This window comes from Sturnira hondurensis, unplaced genomic scaffold, assembly GCF_014824575.4.
Source record: "Sturnira hondurensis isolate 20B ecotype Veracruz unplaced genomic scaffold, ASM1482457v3 Scaffold0015056, whole genome shotgun sequence".
NCBI classification, from domain to species: Eukaryota; Metazoa; Chordata; class Mammalia; order Chiroptera; family Phyllostomidae; genus Sturnira; species Sturnira hondurensis.
In genome coordinates, this window is record NW_028087687.1 from 6,253,178 (window position 1) to 6,269,986 (window position 16,809).

The window sequence follows — 16,809 nt, forward strand, 5'->3', positions numbered from 1 at the left end:
ACACTGAGGGTGGAAAGAAAAAATAACTGATGATATTAAATAAGAGAAAGAATCACCACTGAGAAGCAAACACAGAGCACGCTTTTTCAGAACAGTAACAAAACTGGTAAAGTACAAAATGCTATATGCATCAATTGGGATATTGTACCACTTGATTTTATCCATTTCTTTACCCTTGCACGTACTGGATATTTGTGTGTGTGTGAGCGTGTGTGTGAAGTACACGTGAGTTTAGCACACTGTACTTTGTTTTCTGTATGTCTCCATTTACATTATGCAATTAGTTCACCTCCTTCAGAAGTGAAATCTGGCTTTCACCCGTCACTGCTCCTCACCTTCTGACAGGTCAGATGGCATTCCCTTGCCTGACAGCGCTCTCCTTAGACGGAAGGGCAGGTGTCACATTGTTTTCCTGATATTGCCCTTCCTTCACTTTGCCATTTATACCATAACCTTGAAATAAATTACATGTAATATGCATGAGCCTTGCCACAGTCAGGCCACTCTTAAAAATATTTGCAACTAAATTTGAAGTGTTACATCAAGTTTGATATGTTACCTATAAAGCAATAAATTAATAGTAAATATGGTTTCCCCCCAAATGTATATCTCTTCAAAACTCAGCATCAATTTGCAATGCCTGGATTCTCAGCTTAATTTCTGAAGAGTAAGTGAGGTGAGGCGCTTTTGGTCATTTACAGATACTTAATAAAGAATGGTGATATATTTCAGAACTGTTTTCTAAGCAATACAGTACATGCAGTAAATTATTGCAATTATAATACTTAAAAATGGCATCAAAAGTAAATGTCAAATTGACCATATGCCTCTCTTGTGTAGTACGTTTTCTTCACAGTTTCTGATCATCTGATTGTCTTAATTACACTAAAGAAGTGGACTTGTTTGTGTACAGCAAAGTCCGATAAGGCATTCACAGGAGCTTGCAGCAAAAAAAGTAATGGTTTAATTATATGGCATTTGTCTTTCTCTGACTGGCCTATTTCACTTAGCGTAATGTTGTCCAGGTCCAATATCATATGGTTTCACTTCTATGTGAAATCTAAAGAACAAACCGAACAAACAAGCAAACTAGAGACAGACTCATAGATATAAGGAACATGCTAACAATTCTCAGGGTGGGTGTTTAGGATTTGTAGGGATCCAGCAAAAAGGAAAAAAAGGCTCATGGACATGGACAACAGTGAGGCGATTGCAAGGGGGAGGGGAGTACAAGGGGGATAGATCGTAATGAAAAAAATATAGTAAAAACAAATGGATTGGATCTCTAGTTCCTCCCCATTGCACTCTGGGACTGGAGTTTAGCAGGAAGAAAACAGTAAAGGTTTATCAGCATGGAGTAGCAGCTGAGTGAGATTATGCTCAGAGACCTGGGCCTCCAATTGCTTTCAGAGGGTGAGTTGGTTTTATGGGGATAAGTCATAAACTGTAGGGACTAGGAGGGCTGTGATTGGTCAGTGCCAGAGGGTGGTTGACCATTGGATCTCTTCCTGAAGGCAGCCAGAGCATGACCTCATGCAGTTGCACAGATTTTCTGGGACTGGAGCTGAAATGGAACTGAGTCCTAGGCATTCGAGACACTGTGTCCCTCTGTAGTCACTAGACTGTGTGCTTCGATTCATTCCCATGGTTGTTTAATGCCTACCAGGGCTCATTGGCCTGGGAACCTCAGGATTAAGGGAGTGGACGTGCAAGGGAGAAAGAGGCAGGTGAGTCAGGGTGTTGGAGGAGACCAGTGTGATTCAGAAGGAAAGAAAGAAGAAAAGGTCATGTTAAAAATAATTTCTGCACAGTAGTGATTTTTCCACTGAACCTAAGAAATTATTTGTTTTTACAGCAACTAGAGATTGGTCGACAGGTCTCACGTACATTGTTGGCAAGTATGTGTTCCCCACCATAGTTATATTTCTGCTCTAGTTTTCTTACTAAAATCTGTATGCCCTTCCCTTTTGACTCTTTGAAAGCAATAATTCTTTAATAACCTTAATTCTCTCTTTAAGTGTTTTTTCTTCTTGAAGGCTTTAAAACATTCTCTTGCAATCAAAATAAGTAGTAGTATAGGTGAAGAAGTATAAATAAAATCAAACAAATTAACAGTAGGATAATTGTTTGAGTGCTGATGACTATTTCCTTTTAAGAAAGAAAATAGGAATCAAAAATATGAGATTAACCTTTATATAAAGAATGGTATTCAAAATGCTATTAAGTCATTAACTTTGGTAAATAGGCATTTAACCTTTGTCTAAATGCAACAGTGTTTAACCTTTGTGTTTAAAATAGTGCTTCTATTAGGTATGCTTCAATTGCTGCAGATCAAATAAGAAGTAAGCTGCCTCTTGACCTGAAATTTAAACTAATCCTGATGCGACCTTTGCAGAAAGTTAAAGCAAAGTTTGTTGAATTTTATTTTAAAACAGCAGTATTTTTTTTTAGTTTTGCAGACCTTTGCCTATATCCCACTTCCTGCCCAGTGAGGATGGGAAATAAAATACTGCAATGAAAAGCTTTGCTGTTGTATTTGCAGTTTTGGGGAGGCTGGAAGCAAATAATATTCTCTTGAAAAAGTATGCTTTAACAATGTTTCCAGCCAAATTTTGCAAACTCAGGAGGTTCAGATTCACATTTATGCTTTTGCTATGGAAATGTACAATTCTGATGTTTTGCCATTTACTTACTGTTAATTTGCAGTCATGATGGAGAAAAGACATAATTTGATTTACCTATTATGGGCATACCAATTGTGCAGAAAACATAATTTCAAATTAGAAAGAACCGTTTTCCTCCAGCCATTTACATCAGTTACTCTTAGGGATCCACTGATACATTTCAAGCAATTTTCCTCTCTAATTAGAGCACATGGGTCTGTCTTCTACAACAGATGTGATATTTGCAAGCATCTCAGGGGAAGGTATGTTTTTCTGAAAGATGCTTACCTACACAACCAAAAGGTTTTCAGGAGCCTCTGAAAATCTAAACAAAAAATACAACTTTTTTACAAATAAGCACAAGTGGAAAGTGGGTGACTTGGGTCCAGTTATCCTTAATTTCCCCCTTTCCTCTGGTGGGCAGAACTTCAAACAGACATTAGGAGCTAATGTAGGGGAGTACAATGTACCACTCCAAAATATCTGTCTTTGGATTATGTGAAGCTGTTTAGTTCTAAGAAACAAAAGACTCAGGAAAAATCTGTGACCTTCCCCCTAACTGCCTAAAAGAATTTAGAGAGAGGACCTGTCCAGAAAAGAAGCTATCATCACAGGTAACTATAGTTGAATATGGATTAAGTATAATAGGGAAGAAGCTAGCAGAGTTCTTTGGATCAAAGTTCTCTGGGTCTCACTGTGAAAGATGGCCCAGCAAACGTTTGTTTACCAAACATCTGCCTTTTCATCCCCATGTGTCTTCCTCCCCTTTGAAGTCCGAACCCTACCCACCTTTCTCCTTAGATGGCATACATGCCTCAACTGCTTGACTGGTCCTGGGTGCCATCAGTCCCTTAGGGGACCCTTGTTTGTATATATATAATTCAATTTATGTGTAATATCCTGTTAAGATATCTCATGTCAATTTAATTCTTAGGCCAGCCAGAAGCACTAAGAGGGCAAAAGGGACACTTGTCCCTCACACTAGAGATGAAATAGCTTCCAATGTGAAATCATGAAGGACACACATTATATAGGAGAATGCATTCACATTTCAAGGGGAAATATTTTCTCCCTTTCCGAGTGTAACTGTATCATATATCCTTTCACGGAGCGCTGAGACACATTACTTTACTTACACTTACATAGTCTATACATTTTAGATGTGAGGGGTCCCCAACCCTCCAAGTTCCAGAGAGAAAAGTAAAACCCTAGAAAAGAGACAAGTCATTGTGTAGCACTGAGACCTGCCCCTAGCAACACCAGCACAGAATGTTTTTAGGTGGGTGATCTGTACCTTGACGGTGTCTGCTTCTCTCATTTCTGGTTCTTCCAGGTTCATTAACTGACTGTCTGTACCCTCTCTTGGACTGGAACATTATAAACACCAGAAAGGTTGACCTCTGCGTGTGTTTGGTTCAAGTCTGTGTCCCCAACTCCTAGAACAGCATTTAGGCAAGAGACAAGAGTGACTTAGTAAAAGTCTATTGAAGAAAGAAAAAAATCCATAAAAAATAATTAACTATTGACTCCTGTTACCTTTTCCAATTACATCTGCATTATAATGAGCCGAGGAACCCCAAAGATAAAGAAATAAAGTTTTGTTAAAGAAAGTTTGAAGAATTAACCAATGTGTTTAAAGATAAATTTGGTGTCAAGAGGAGATTCAAGTAGAGAGAAGTGCATGCAAGGGTGTTTCTAATGCTTGGCTGTAGTAAAACAAGGAAAATCACCTACTTTGTCTTTGAGTAAAACCTACTTTTCAGAGATTCATTTCCTATGAAGTAGTTTGTGTAGGAAAGAAAAAAAGACTTTCTTAACCTTCTTAATGTCCTTGGCTTGGTTGAAAAATTATGTTGACAAAGACAGATTAAGAGGAGAGAAGCACACACGTTTATGTGACATAAGTCGTATGTGACCCAGGAGACTTAAGGAAAGGAAGGTGCAGACACAGTAGACCTGAATGTGTTTGTGTTGAGTCTGATGAAGAGTGGACAGTTCTGGAGAAATGTAGGGGGTTAAAGAGAACCAGTGAGAGTAGTAAACTGGGGGAAACAGCACAGTAACCTTCCTGATTCGGCCGTATTTTCAAATTCCTTTAGCTCAAAATATTCAGTATGCAGAGATGCCATGTTCTGTGGTACTGTGTTCTTAACCACATCACTGGCAAGTGGTTGTTTATAAAAAGAAGGAAACCTATATTTGGACACTTATTTGGAGGATCATCTGGAGTTTGTTTTCCCCAAGATACTTAATTTTTTGTAAGTTTCTTTGGAAAGCTGTTTGAAGACTACATTTTTTCCTCCATTTCTAGTACTTGGGATGAGATCTATCTTAGCAGCTTGGGCTGCCAGAGACAGCCCAAGTACCAGAGTACCAGACAACAAAGTACCAGAGACAGCAACTTAAACAAGTGGACGAGAGTGCCAAGATCCAGGCCTAGTGGGAGCTCTCTTCCTGGCTTCCCGATGTTCACCTTCTAGCTGAGTGCCCCCGTGTGCAAGAGCACTTCCTCTCCTTCTAAGGGCCCTGACGGGGGGGCTCCACCCCCACGACCTCATCTAAATCTAATGATCTCTCAAACACTCCACCTCAAAAGCCATTGTACTAGGGGGTAGGGCTTCAAGCCATGTCTTTCAAGAGAACACAATTCAGTCCATAGCTGTCCTCGAATGCAAGGTTTTTTTGTGGATCCACTTGCAGATTTCCCCCCACAAAATACACACACACACACACACACACACACACACACATACACACACACAAAGGAGATCCCTAGCTGTTTTGATCGGAACAGCTAAAACAGATCCCTAAAAAATCTCCAAAGCCCTGGCAAGTGTGGCTCAGTGGATTGAGTGCCAGCCTGTGAATCAAAGGGTAGCTGGTTGGATTCCCAGTCAGGGCACATGCCTGGGTTGTGGGCCAGGTGCCCAGTGGGGGGTGTGCAAGAGATAACCACATATTGATGTTTCTCTTTCTCCTTCCTTTCCCTTCTCTCAAAAATAAATAAAGAAAATCTTTTAAAGAAAAGGAGAAAAATAGCCTATATGATCCATGCCATTTAGCTCATTTTTCTGTCTTAGCTGCATTCCCTTGACTTACAACAAACTTTTATCTTTCTTTTCAAAAATATCCCTGCCCACACTTCAGCACTGTGTTTTGGAATGTTACCTATTTCTTGTGGAGCTGGCAGACAAGGCCGGAGAGTTTAGGCGAATGTAATGTGCTCTGTAGCTCTGTTGAGATGGCACCAACACATTGGATCCGAGATGGAGGCTACAGACCCCCGGCCCTCTGTTAAAGCTCATTCAGAGAGGTTTTGCAAATCTTAATCATGCATGGCCCCCAAAACCACACTTTTCCCTATACATAGGGTAATAATAATACACATATTGATTGAATTCATGCTATGAACATATCCATTCATTGAAGACCTTTACAAAAAAATGTCTCAATATATTTTCTAAAAGTTCTATAAGATAAATGTGATCTTTGTTATTTGTATAAGAACCTTGTACCTCATAAAAATTCCCTTAATCAGACAAGGCAGAATTTCTGTCATGATTTGGCCACTAGTTTAAGGTTCACCTTGGTCACCACGGTCAGTCATGCTGCTTCTCCTGTAAGTGAGGAATTCATAAAGAAAAATAGCCCCGAAACTTAGAATTACAGACCTGCCTTAACCTTAACCCATTCACTTAACATCTCTTAACATATTTTAAAAACAAAAAGATGTGTTGATATTAGAGTAGACCCCCCTTCCCTGTAATGTCATGTTCCGAGGTTTTAGTTACCTGGTCTGAAAAAAATTAAGTGGAAAATTCCAAGAATAAAGGATTTCTAAGTTTTAAATTGCATACTGTTCTGAGCAGCATGATAAAAATCTTCTACCATTCTGCTTCAGCCCTCCCGGGATGTGAACCACCCTTCGTCCAGCATCACCACACTGTACACACTGCCCACTCCTTAGTCGTTAGTAGCTGCCTGGGATACCAGGCTGACCATCATGGTGTAGCATCAGTTACTGTGTGCAAGTAATCCTTATTTGCTTAACAATGGCCGCATAGCCATTTGCAGAACTTTTATTATAGTATATTGGTATAATTATTCTACTTCATTGTTAGTTATTCGTGTTAATATCTTACTATGTCTGCTTAATAAACTTAACTATCATAGGCATGTGTATATAAGAAAAACATAATGTATAAAATATTCAGTTTTATGTATGGCTTTAGTCATTCACCAGGACTTTTGGATCATGCCCCCCTGAATACGGAGATACTTTCAAAAGTGAATTCGATTAGAATGGACACAAGCTAAATAATGATGAATCAGGAAAAGTAAAAAAGTATTTTTATTTACTTAGGTTTTGACCAAGATAGACTTACTGTTTTCCTCAGCTTGACTTAAAGTGTAGACAGGTTTCTTTCTGACTCTGGGCTCTGCCTGCTCTTCCTTTACTTAGAGCATTCACTTTAGAGCTTTTCGTTGTAAATTATCTCTCTGACTCTTTCTAACATACCTAAATCTTTTTAAAAGCCTCTGGTCTGTTGTACGACCCAGAAACGTCTTTCTCAAGGACCCAGAAGTCATCTATCGAGAAAGATAAGACCCGTATCTCCTAGTCTGGGTGTGAGGCTAGGAGCCTGAATCTGACAGGTGCCATTTAGCAAACACAGATGGCCAAATAAGAGAGGAACACATTTGCAAACTCAACAAACTCAATACGCTTCACGTATTCCGTTGATCAGCCAACCTCCTAATGTTCCAATACTTTTCCACTAGCTCGTGCCAGCAGTGAAAAAAGCCTCTCGTCTTTTGTTTCAGCAGAATTCAGTTCAGACTGAATCCTGGCCTTTCTCTCTTATTGCAGTGGCCTTCAATAAAGTCTTTCTTGTTTAACTTGAATTCAATACTTGTGACTTCAAATTGTATGTGTAATTAAAGAATATAATTTTCATTAAGTTAAATGCTTTTGAATTTGGGGAGGATGCTAATAAATTAGGTGATATTTCACCCTGGCTGTTGTGGCTCACTTGGTAGGAATGTCATCCTCTAAACCAGAAGATTATGAGTTCCATTCCAGGTCAGGGCGCAGGTCTAGTTTGCAGGTTCTCTCCCTTTCTCTCTCCTTTCTTTCCCCTCTCTCTAAAATCAGTGAGCATGTCCTCAAGTGAGGATTTAAAAAATTAAATTAGATGACTTTCTAAACTTCCTTAAAGTAGACTGATTATGATAAAAAAAACATTCAGGAATGTATATCCATTTTCCAACTGTTAAAGCTTTTTTGCTTGTTTACTTTTTCCCTTAGAACTTCTCTTCACCAAGAAATAAGGCCCCTTCCAACTGTTTGTTGATGACTTCACCATATAGGAATCATGGTTGCTTAGACTTGAGGATATCCAGATATACCAAATAAATCCTCTCTTCCAAAGAATTTCAAATACATAGTAGAGTGTAGATTCCTACTGGAACTATAGTAAGGTACATAATTATAGAACAAAGTTTGTGAACTATCAGCTAAATACCATATGCCATGGACCAAATAGCAAATAACTGGGATGAGTCATAGGGAATTGGAATACAATCCCTTTGCTGCAGAGAACTCTTCAGTGGTGGTTTCAATCAGTGGCATATATTTTCAGTGTATATGAAAATATACACTAATATCCCCCTGCCCACAGCCAAGAGTTAGAGGCCAAAACAAGCTATGGAAAGAGCTTATATTATTCCAGTTGGCTCAGTCATGCTGACCAGATCGAATGTGAAGCAACTCCACCATGTGGTTAAATATTTTTAACCCTAACTCAGGTTTTAGACTAGGAAGGCAAAGCCCATTAACAAAGATAGTTTCATATTTGTAGTCAGAAATGACATGGCGCTGCAAAGAAAACTATGTACTAAGCAACCAAAGGAAAATAATCTACAGTAGTAAGGCCCTGGTGCAAGCGGTATTCTCTGTGAATTACCCAAATCTGTTGTACAAACAAAAATCTAAGGTTAGGGTAGTCCTTGTGATAATCCTTGCCTCTGGTAAAAGAGTTTTAGTAGAATTGGACAGAAAATGTACTAAGGTAAATTTTCCCAACAGTTGACCAGTGGGCCAAGCCCTCAGACCCTTCCTCACTCTTCTGAAGGAGAGAACTCTGACACATAAAATTACAGCTAGTGCCGCCAGCCCTCCCACTCACAAGTCCGGAAGAAGATTAAGGTAGTGCCCATGTAAGCGGAGTAGAGACGCATTTTGAGGCAAACAGTAGTGCAGGTGGAATTAATCTCATTCAAAAATGGGTCAGCAATGAAACAAAATTTTTTAAATGGCAAAAATGAATGCAAATTTTACCTCACTACCAAATTTTGTATGTGCATGTGTGTATACATATATATGAATCTCTACATACATATGTGTATATATAGAGAGAGATTGATATACAAGTATGTATAGATGTAGATATCAAAAATAATGCAATCTCAAAGTGCTTTTATGGTTGCAAAAGTTAAATTAGTAGATAAAATGGAATTACTGATACATGTTGGCAATCACCTTCCAGAAAGTATTGCCTGCCACTGACATAGAAAATTAGCTCTTATATTAAACTTTTTCCAGGATTGGACATTTAAAAAATATTCAATAATTATCAAGCACCAAGTTTATTTCAGACGACTACTAGATGTGTCTAAAAATGATGTGCCCCAAAGTAATTGGTCCAGGGGCTATAGTTAGCCATGTGTAATATTGAGCTTTACAGCATTGAAATAAAATGGATAGTTTTAGCATAAAAGAAAAACGTTCTCTTCAGGGTTTTGCTAAGCAGTTCCAGAAAGTAGTATACACTCCATCCCTGTGTGGAGTAATGACTGATGAACTTTAGTTGCTGATTCCAATGAGGAAACAATTTCATTTTTACAGGGACATTGACCCAAAGTAATCCAACTCAGGTGAACAAACAAGGAATCTCAGTGGAAACTGAACTTCCCTTGCTCTCACAAAAGAAAAGAGCTATCCTTTACTTCAATGGGCAGAAATTTTCCATTGAGGGATTGTAAAGATCAAAGGAGTCATTCAAGTGTTTCTCCCTTGTTAATAAAGTGCCCTTCTGTATATAAAATTGGGAGTTACTTCATTCAAGCCATCTTTTTAAACTATGATGGACTAGCAACAATATAATACAACTATAAATCAATTTAGATTAAGTAAAAATATTTTAAGAATTAACTGTTAACCCAGTTGTCTGATACGCGTATTCCAGAGAAGGTTATTATATAAAATCTGGATGTGGATTCTAATTCTCTGCAGTGCATTCACTGCATTTATGCCTCTCATCTCTAAGTCATGGGTCTAAATAGTCTCTGTTTAATGAAGGGGATTGAAAAATCTTCTAAACTGAAATGCTTCCACTTCTGCCATTAAAAATCTAAAAGTAATTAAAGGTAGAAGAGACACACTGTAAGTGAGTATGCTGAAAAACAGATAAAGACAACCGTGGATGCAGAAAAATTAATGATATTATATATACAAAAACTGGTAATTACAATGGAGAGAATTATTCAAACAACTTAGTTACTTTGTTATTTGAAATCTTTTTTTTTTCTGAAAAGCCATGGAATGCTTCACAAATTTGCTTGTCATCCTTGGGCAGGGGCCGGGCTGATCTTCTCTGTATCACTCCAGTTTTAGTGCATGTGCTGCCGGAGTGAGCACTTTATTTGACATCTTAACTGAGACAGAATACCATAGAATAAATTGCACGTATTTAAAGTGTATAGTTTCTGACATACATATATACCTGTTAAATCATTAACACAGAAAAGTAGATGAACATGTCATCACCCACAAAATTTCTTTCTGACTTTTAACAATCTTTCCTCCTGACCCTTTCTGCTCTCCCTCCACCTGCATCAATTTGAGCACCAATCTACTTTTTTAAAATTTCTTACCTTTCTGACTCAGTCTAAATATCTTAAGATTTATTCATGTTGTTGAATTTATTAAAAGTTTATTTTTATTGCTGAGTAGTATTTTGGTCTACTGTGTTGTAATAATTTGTTCTCCTAATAAACTGTGGTAGAATATCTGGGTTATTCCAGTTTTGTGTGTTACCTGTATACTTGCCTTGAAGACAAATATAGTGTATACCAGACTATATGTGGACAAAGGCTATTATTTCTCTCTGGTGAACAACTAGATGTGAAATGGCTGTATGCCATGGCAAGTACATATTTAAATAGGTTTTTTTTTTCCCCAGAAATCCTGAACCCTTTCCCAATTTGGTTATGGCACCTTCCATTCCCACTGGCATTTTCACTTCTACTACATCTTGTCTAAACCTTGTGGGATCAGTGCTTTTAACTTTCATCATTCTAATATGTGTGTATAATACTACCTTATTGTTATTTAATATGCATTTATCTAAGGGATGGCAATTTCGGGGAAGTTTTCATATGCCTGTATGGCATAAACGTATTATCTTTATTGGTATGTCTACACAAACACTCTATTAATTTTTGTGTTTTTATCCTTCATTATTAAGTTCTGAGAGCTCTCATATCTTCTGGTTTGAATGCTGTATGATATATTTGATTTGCAAATATGCTTTTACTGGCAGTGGTTGGGTTTTTGTTCTCTTTAAAGTGTATTTTAAAGACAATTTAATTTCTCTTTTTTAATAAAATTTACTTTATCGATTTGTTGCTTTAATAATAGCATTTTTGGTGTTTTGTCATCATAAGTTTTGCCTATTGCAATGCCACAATGGTTTTCCACTACATTTTCTTATAAATGTTTAAAGATTTATATTTGTGTTTTTGATTTATTTGGGAGTTAATAATTGATTATAGTTCAAGGTATGAGTTAAAGTTTTTTTCATTGTTTTGTTTTTACATATGGATTTCCAATAAGATGATTAATTTAAATTATTACCCATCCTCCACTAAATTGTCCTTGTACTTTTTTTGAAAATCAGTGGTCTATGTATGTATGAGCCTACTTCTGAAATATATTATGCTCCATTGATGTATTTGCTTATCTTTAGGCCAGTGTTATACAGTGTTACTCAGTGAAGATTGACTCATTTTTGAATTAAGTTAGTGAATAAACTTCAAAGGCATATATTTTAAAGTGGAAGTTTGGGTTATTTGTCTATCATGTAAATTTTAGAATCATCTGGCCAATTTCTACCATATTATTCAAATGTAAAAAGAAATTCACTTTCAAGCAATGAAAAGACAAGGAGGGAACCTAAACACATTTCACTGTGTAAAAGAAGCCAAACTGAAAATGTTACACGTTGTGTGATTTCAACTGCATGATGTTGTGCAAAAGGCAAAATCCACGGAGGCTGCAGCATTAGTGGCAGCTGAGAGTTTACTGGGAGGAAGCGATAAATAGGTGAAGCCTAGAAACATCTTAGGGTAACGAGACAATTTCAGATTGATGTTATAATCATGGACGCATGTTGTTCTGAATTTTTTGAACTCATAGAATATACAATACCAAAAATTCACTCTCGTGTAGTTATGGATTGGGTGATGATAATGCATCAATACAGATTTATTCATTGTAATTAATCCATTGTTTAGGTTGGGGATGTTGATAACGACAGAGTCCGTGTCTGTGTTCATCATCCACCGACTCATTTAATCGTTACAGACTTTTCATGAAGTAGGTGCTGTTTCCACCAACACATGTTTCTGGCACATGATAGCTTCTCAATAATTAAACACGAAATTGGATTAGAAATATGACCAGTTGTGTGTGTGTGTGTTTCTTTATACCTCCAACTTCTGTGTTTTGTTTAGGAAATGGGTGCCTAATTGAAATTTTAATTCAGGCACACATAGCCAGTATTCTGTCTATAAATTGTTTTTATACACAAAAATGAGTCTTAATGAGCTCTAGGGATAATAAAATCGGAGGAATAACAACAAAAAAGCAATTTAAATTGACACTAAATCAGGAAACCACACTCAAAGAAACCACAATGTATATGAAAGTCAAACCATCACAGGGTACACTTTAAAAATATACAATTGGCCAGTTATTCATAATTAAATCTGGAAAAATAATTTTTGATTTTACAAAACATACTTACCTTTTCCAAGAAATAATGTTCCTAGGTTAACATATAATCAGTTTATGATTTGAACTTCAAAAACGTTAGTATTGTTTTAAACTGTAAAACAAATAAGCTAAAAATAAAAAAGTCACATACTTCAGATAATTAGGACATGGAATCAAGGCACATTGAAATAAGTAAAGAATAACGAAACAGTATGGTAAGGAGTAAACAGGAAGACAATCTAAGGTGTTTTTGTTATGGCAGAAATGAGTATAGTAGTAATACCAGCAAATATTCATACTGTACTTATTATATACCAGACATTTTTTAAAGCTCACTCGATTTTCTCAATGATGCTGTGTAGCAAGCACTGTGATTATCTCCTTGGAAGAGAATAGGATGCAGACACAGAGCAAGCATGGATGACTGATGATTCATAATTATAGTAGAATCTCCTACAGAGTGAAATATTGCTTATAAGCACACTAAGGTATTGAGTCACTAATATAATTCAATAACTTTGATGTTATACTTATCTTCATGATGGAACTAGGTGGTTCTAAAAATAAGATCAATTTTAGGGCTTTATAACTGGAAGTTTTACTCAAAAGGTTTTCAGAACACTAAATTGGTCAAATACAACTACCATTGCAAAAAAATGAGAACTAATAATTATTGTGAGGAAATTTTATACCTTTACCAATACACCCTGTTTACTCCTTTCCAGGAAGTTTTACTTTATATAAACATTTTACCTTCATGAGTATAAATTTTCAAATAATTGGGAGAAATATTAAACTCTCTATTTGCTACTACATAAGGAAATTAGTTTCTGAATGGCAAAGAAAAAGAGCAAAACTCTATATTAAAGGTACTCGCTATGACCAAATGCTCAGAAAATTATTACCAATACACTGAGTCATAGCTTAACTTCTTTAGTGGGAAGTATGGGCTGGAGGAAAATCACAAAGGTTTTACAAGTGTTATATATTGAATTTCATTTCTGGATTCATATAGATTCTATCAGCAAAGCAATGTTCAATAAAGTGTTTTGAGACCTAAACTTTCCATGAAAATCAAAAAGTTTCCAACATAACTTTATGAGCATTCTCTTCTAAGTCTGATGGATCTTTAGTCACAGAAACAATGCACTTTGATGCCCTCTGTACTAGAGAGTCAGGTTACAGGAACCCTGCACAGGCGTCATATGAGTTAACTTATTCTGTCATTACTGAAATTTCTTTCTTCTACTAATTATTAAATATTTAATAAAGCAAATTGGGGATAGAATAATTCTCTATTTTCACTACAGTCTCTATCTTCGCTACAACTTTTCTACACAGTCTACACGCAATAAGAAGAATACAGGTAACCTTTCGCACATCATTAAGTCAAATACACACGAGCAGACACACTGTATGCTAGTGGCGTGTGTATATATGTGTACAGATGATGCTGCCCCCTTAACTAAAAAATATCTAGTAAATGAAGTTATAGTCCCATGAATGGACTTATTTTAACTTGCCATTGAGAGAGAAAATCCTGCAGGTTCTCTTTGACCGAATAGCTGAGATTTCACAGTCAATGTATTATTTTGCTTTATGTGGCTTTTTCTTCGGTTGTTAAAGATCTGATCATCACATCATGTAAAGACAATATGATGTTAAAGCTAAGCAAGTGATGTACTAACTTAGCAGTTTATAAGAAAAACAAACACTTTATCAGGCTTTGGAAAGTTGCGGCCGTCTGGAGTATCAGCGTGAAATTTGGTCTCCACATTTACATCAATGCAAAGGTCAGCCATGTTTTCTGGTTCTAAACTTCTCACAGGGAATGAAACATACACGTTTTCTATATAATCTTTTCGCCTCTCAGAGTCTGCATACAGTGTAACAACATATGGAGGAAAACGTGACAGTCAAAGCAATTATTTGTGGTTTCTGACCTATAGGTGTTCAATCCAAGGGAGAGTGATAACTATTAAAGATCAATCCACATCGACAGTGTACATTTCTTTAAGTTTCTTTGTTATTTGTAAAAGGTCATGTTGCTAGTATACTGCTATGGGCCAAACATTTTGATTTTTAATTCCTTAGAGCAATTCTTCTCAAAATATCTGCAGTAAAGAACGATTAAACATTCTCATTTCACAGAAACTAATAATATATGAATTACAATAACAATAAATTCCCATAACCAAGTGCAAAAATACTACAAAAACATACAAAATACAAGCTCTACTTTGTTAGCACTGGATTCAAAAGACATGGAATTACTTGGTCAAAGTGCCCTAAATATTTCTACATGCTAACTCTCAACTTGTGCCTTTATTTCAACCTGTTTGATACGCATTAGCATCTCACTGTGATTTTTAACTTGTATTTTTCGGATAACTTACAATATATTGTCAATATATTTTCTGGTAACTTACAATATATTTTTATGTGCTTATTGGTCATGGGTAAATCTTTTATTGTGACATATCTATTCAAAAATATGTTTATATATACATTTTTAATCAGTTGTCTTATTACTGAATTGTAAGAGTTATTTATATATTCTGGGTATAAGTACCATGTCAGACACCTATGTTGCAAATAAATTTTCCCTGTCTCTGTCTTGTCTTGTTGCCTTCTTAATGATGTCTTTCACAAGGCATAAGTTGCCTAGTTGTGTGTAAGTCCAATTTATGAAGATTTTATGTTTTTAAACTTTGTCTCCTAAGGTGACGATTTTACAGTTTTACGATTTGTGGTTAGAATTAAAATTTATTTCAATTTAAAGTTTGTGTGATAAAGATTAAGACTTTTTTCATATACCATCTAATTGTTCTAGCATGACTTCTAGAAGCAGTTATCATTTCCCCATTTTATTACGTCGGCATTTTGTCAAAATGTAACCGCCACATATGTTTGGGTCTATTTTGAATTCTGTGTCCTACATTGCTTATCTGTTTGCCTCTTCTTTCATAAAAGGTGAAAGGTTTGTACGATATGGAGAGAAACTGGAGAATATATATGTGCTGCTTTTTATGCTAACACAAGACTCTTGATTATCAGGCATCATAAGTATTCCAAATGTATTTTTTTGTTCTGAAGTGTTTTACTTATTTTATAGTTTCCACTGTCATGTAAGTTTTAGAATTATTTATTAGATTCCACAAAATAAAGACCACTGGAATTTTTCATTTGTTTGAACCACGGATCATTTGGAGGAAGGACCGACAACTTAATATTATGTCTTCCAAACTATGTATTTAAGTTTCTCCATTTAGTAGTAGTTATTTTATTTCTCTCAGAAAAAGATGTACAAGGGGGAACCCTCAAATAACTGGAATTATCGTTTGGAAGACAGGTGCCTTGTAGCACAGGCTTTCTCTGCTAAGTGAGAGTTCTGAGGAACCCATCTGTATCAGTATTTCAACTGGCATTGTGAGAGTCTGCATATCCAGTTCCAGTGAATTTTTTTTAATTTCATCATGTTTGCCCATGTCATGATGGGTAATCTACAAGTGCACCTGACCACACCTCACTGAGTGCTCAACAGTTTTTGACCAAAAATGGCATGACCCCCATGCCCCATCCTCCCTGTCCACCTGATCTCGCCCCAGAGACTTCCTTTTCTTCCCCCGGGTTAAAAAAAAGTCCTTAAAGGGAAGTGTTTTATATGATGTGGAAGAGGTGAAACCGAAAGAACAGAAGCACTAAGAGGCATCAAAACGAGAAGTTCAAAACTGTCTTGAGCAGTGCAAAAAAGTTTCAATAGGTGCATTGCATCAAACAGAGTGTATTTTCAAAGTGACTGAAGTTTAAGCATGTAAGAAGTACATGCTTAAAGAAGTACATTACATTTTTTGTAACTAAATTCCCTTTTTGGGTTCCCCCACCATATAGCTTCAGTGTTGAAGTTTTATACATACTTCGCTAAATTAATACGTAAGTATTTTCTAACTTAGATGGTATTATAAATTATATTTTTAATTTTAGTTTCTAAGTGTCCATTGCTAGTATGTAGTAACATGCTTTATTATAGATAATTCATGCATATTTGACTTGCTAGTTTCATTTTTGTTGGTTCTAGTGATTTTAATA

General features: G+C 36.3%; 1 non-coding gene across 1 annotated transcript; it reads right to left on the minus strand.

Annotated features, from left to right (window-relative positions):
* Nucleotides 1–10,255: 10,255 nt before the first annotated feature.
* On the minus strand, nucleotides 10,256–10,362 carry LOC118999701 (U6 spliceosomal RNA). The gene has a single exon (XR_005069159.1). It is a non-coding gene; the product is annotated as a U6 spliceosomal RNA (small nuclear RNA).
* Between the last annotated feature and the right edge of the window lie 6,447 nt (nucleotides 10,363–16,809).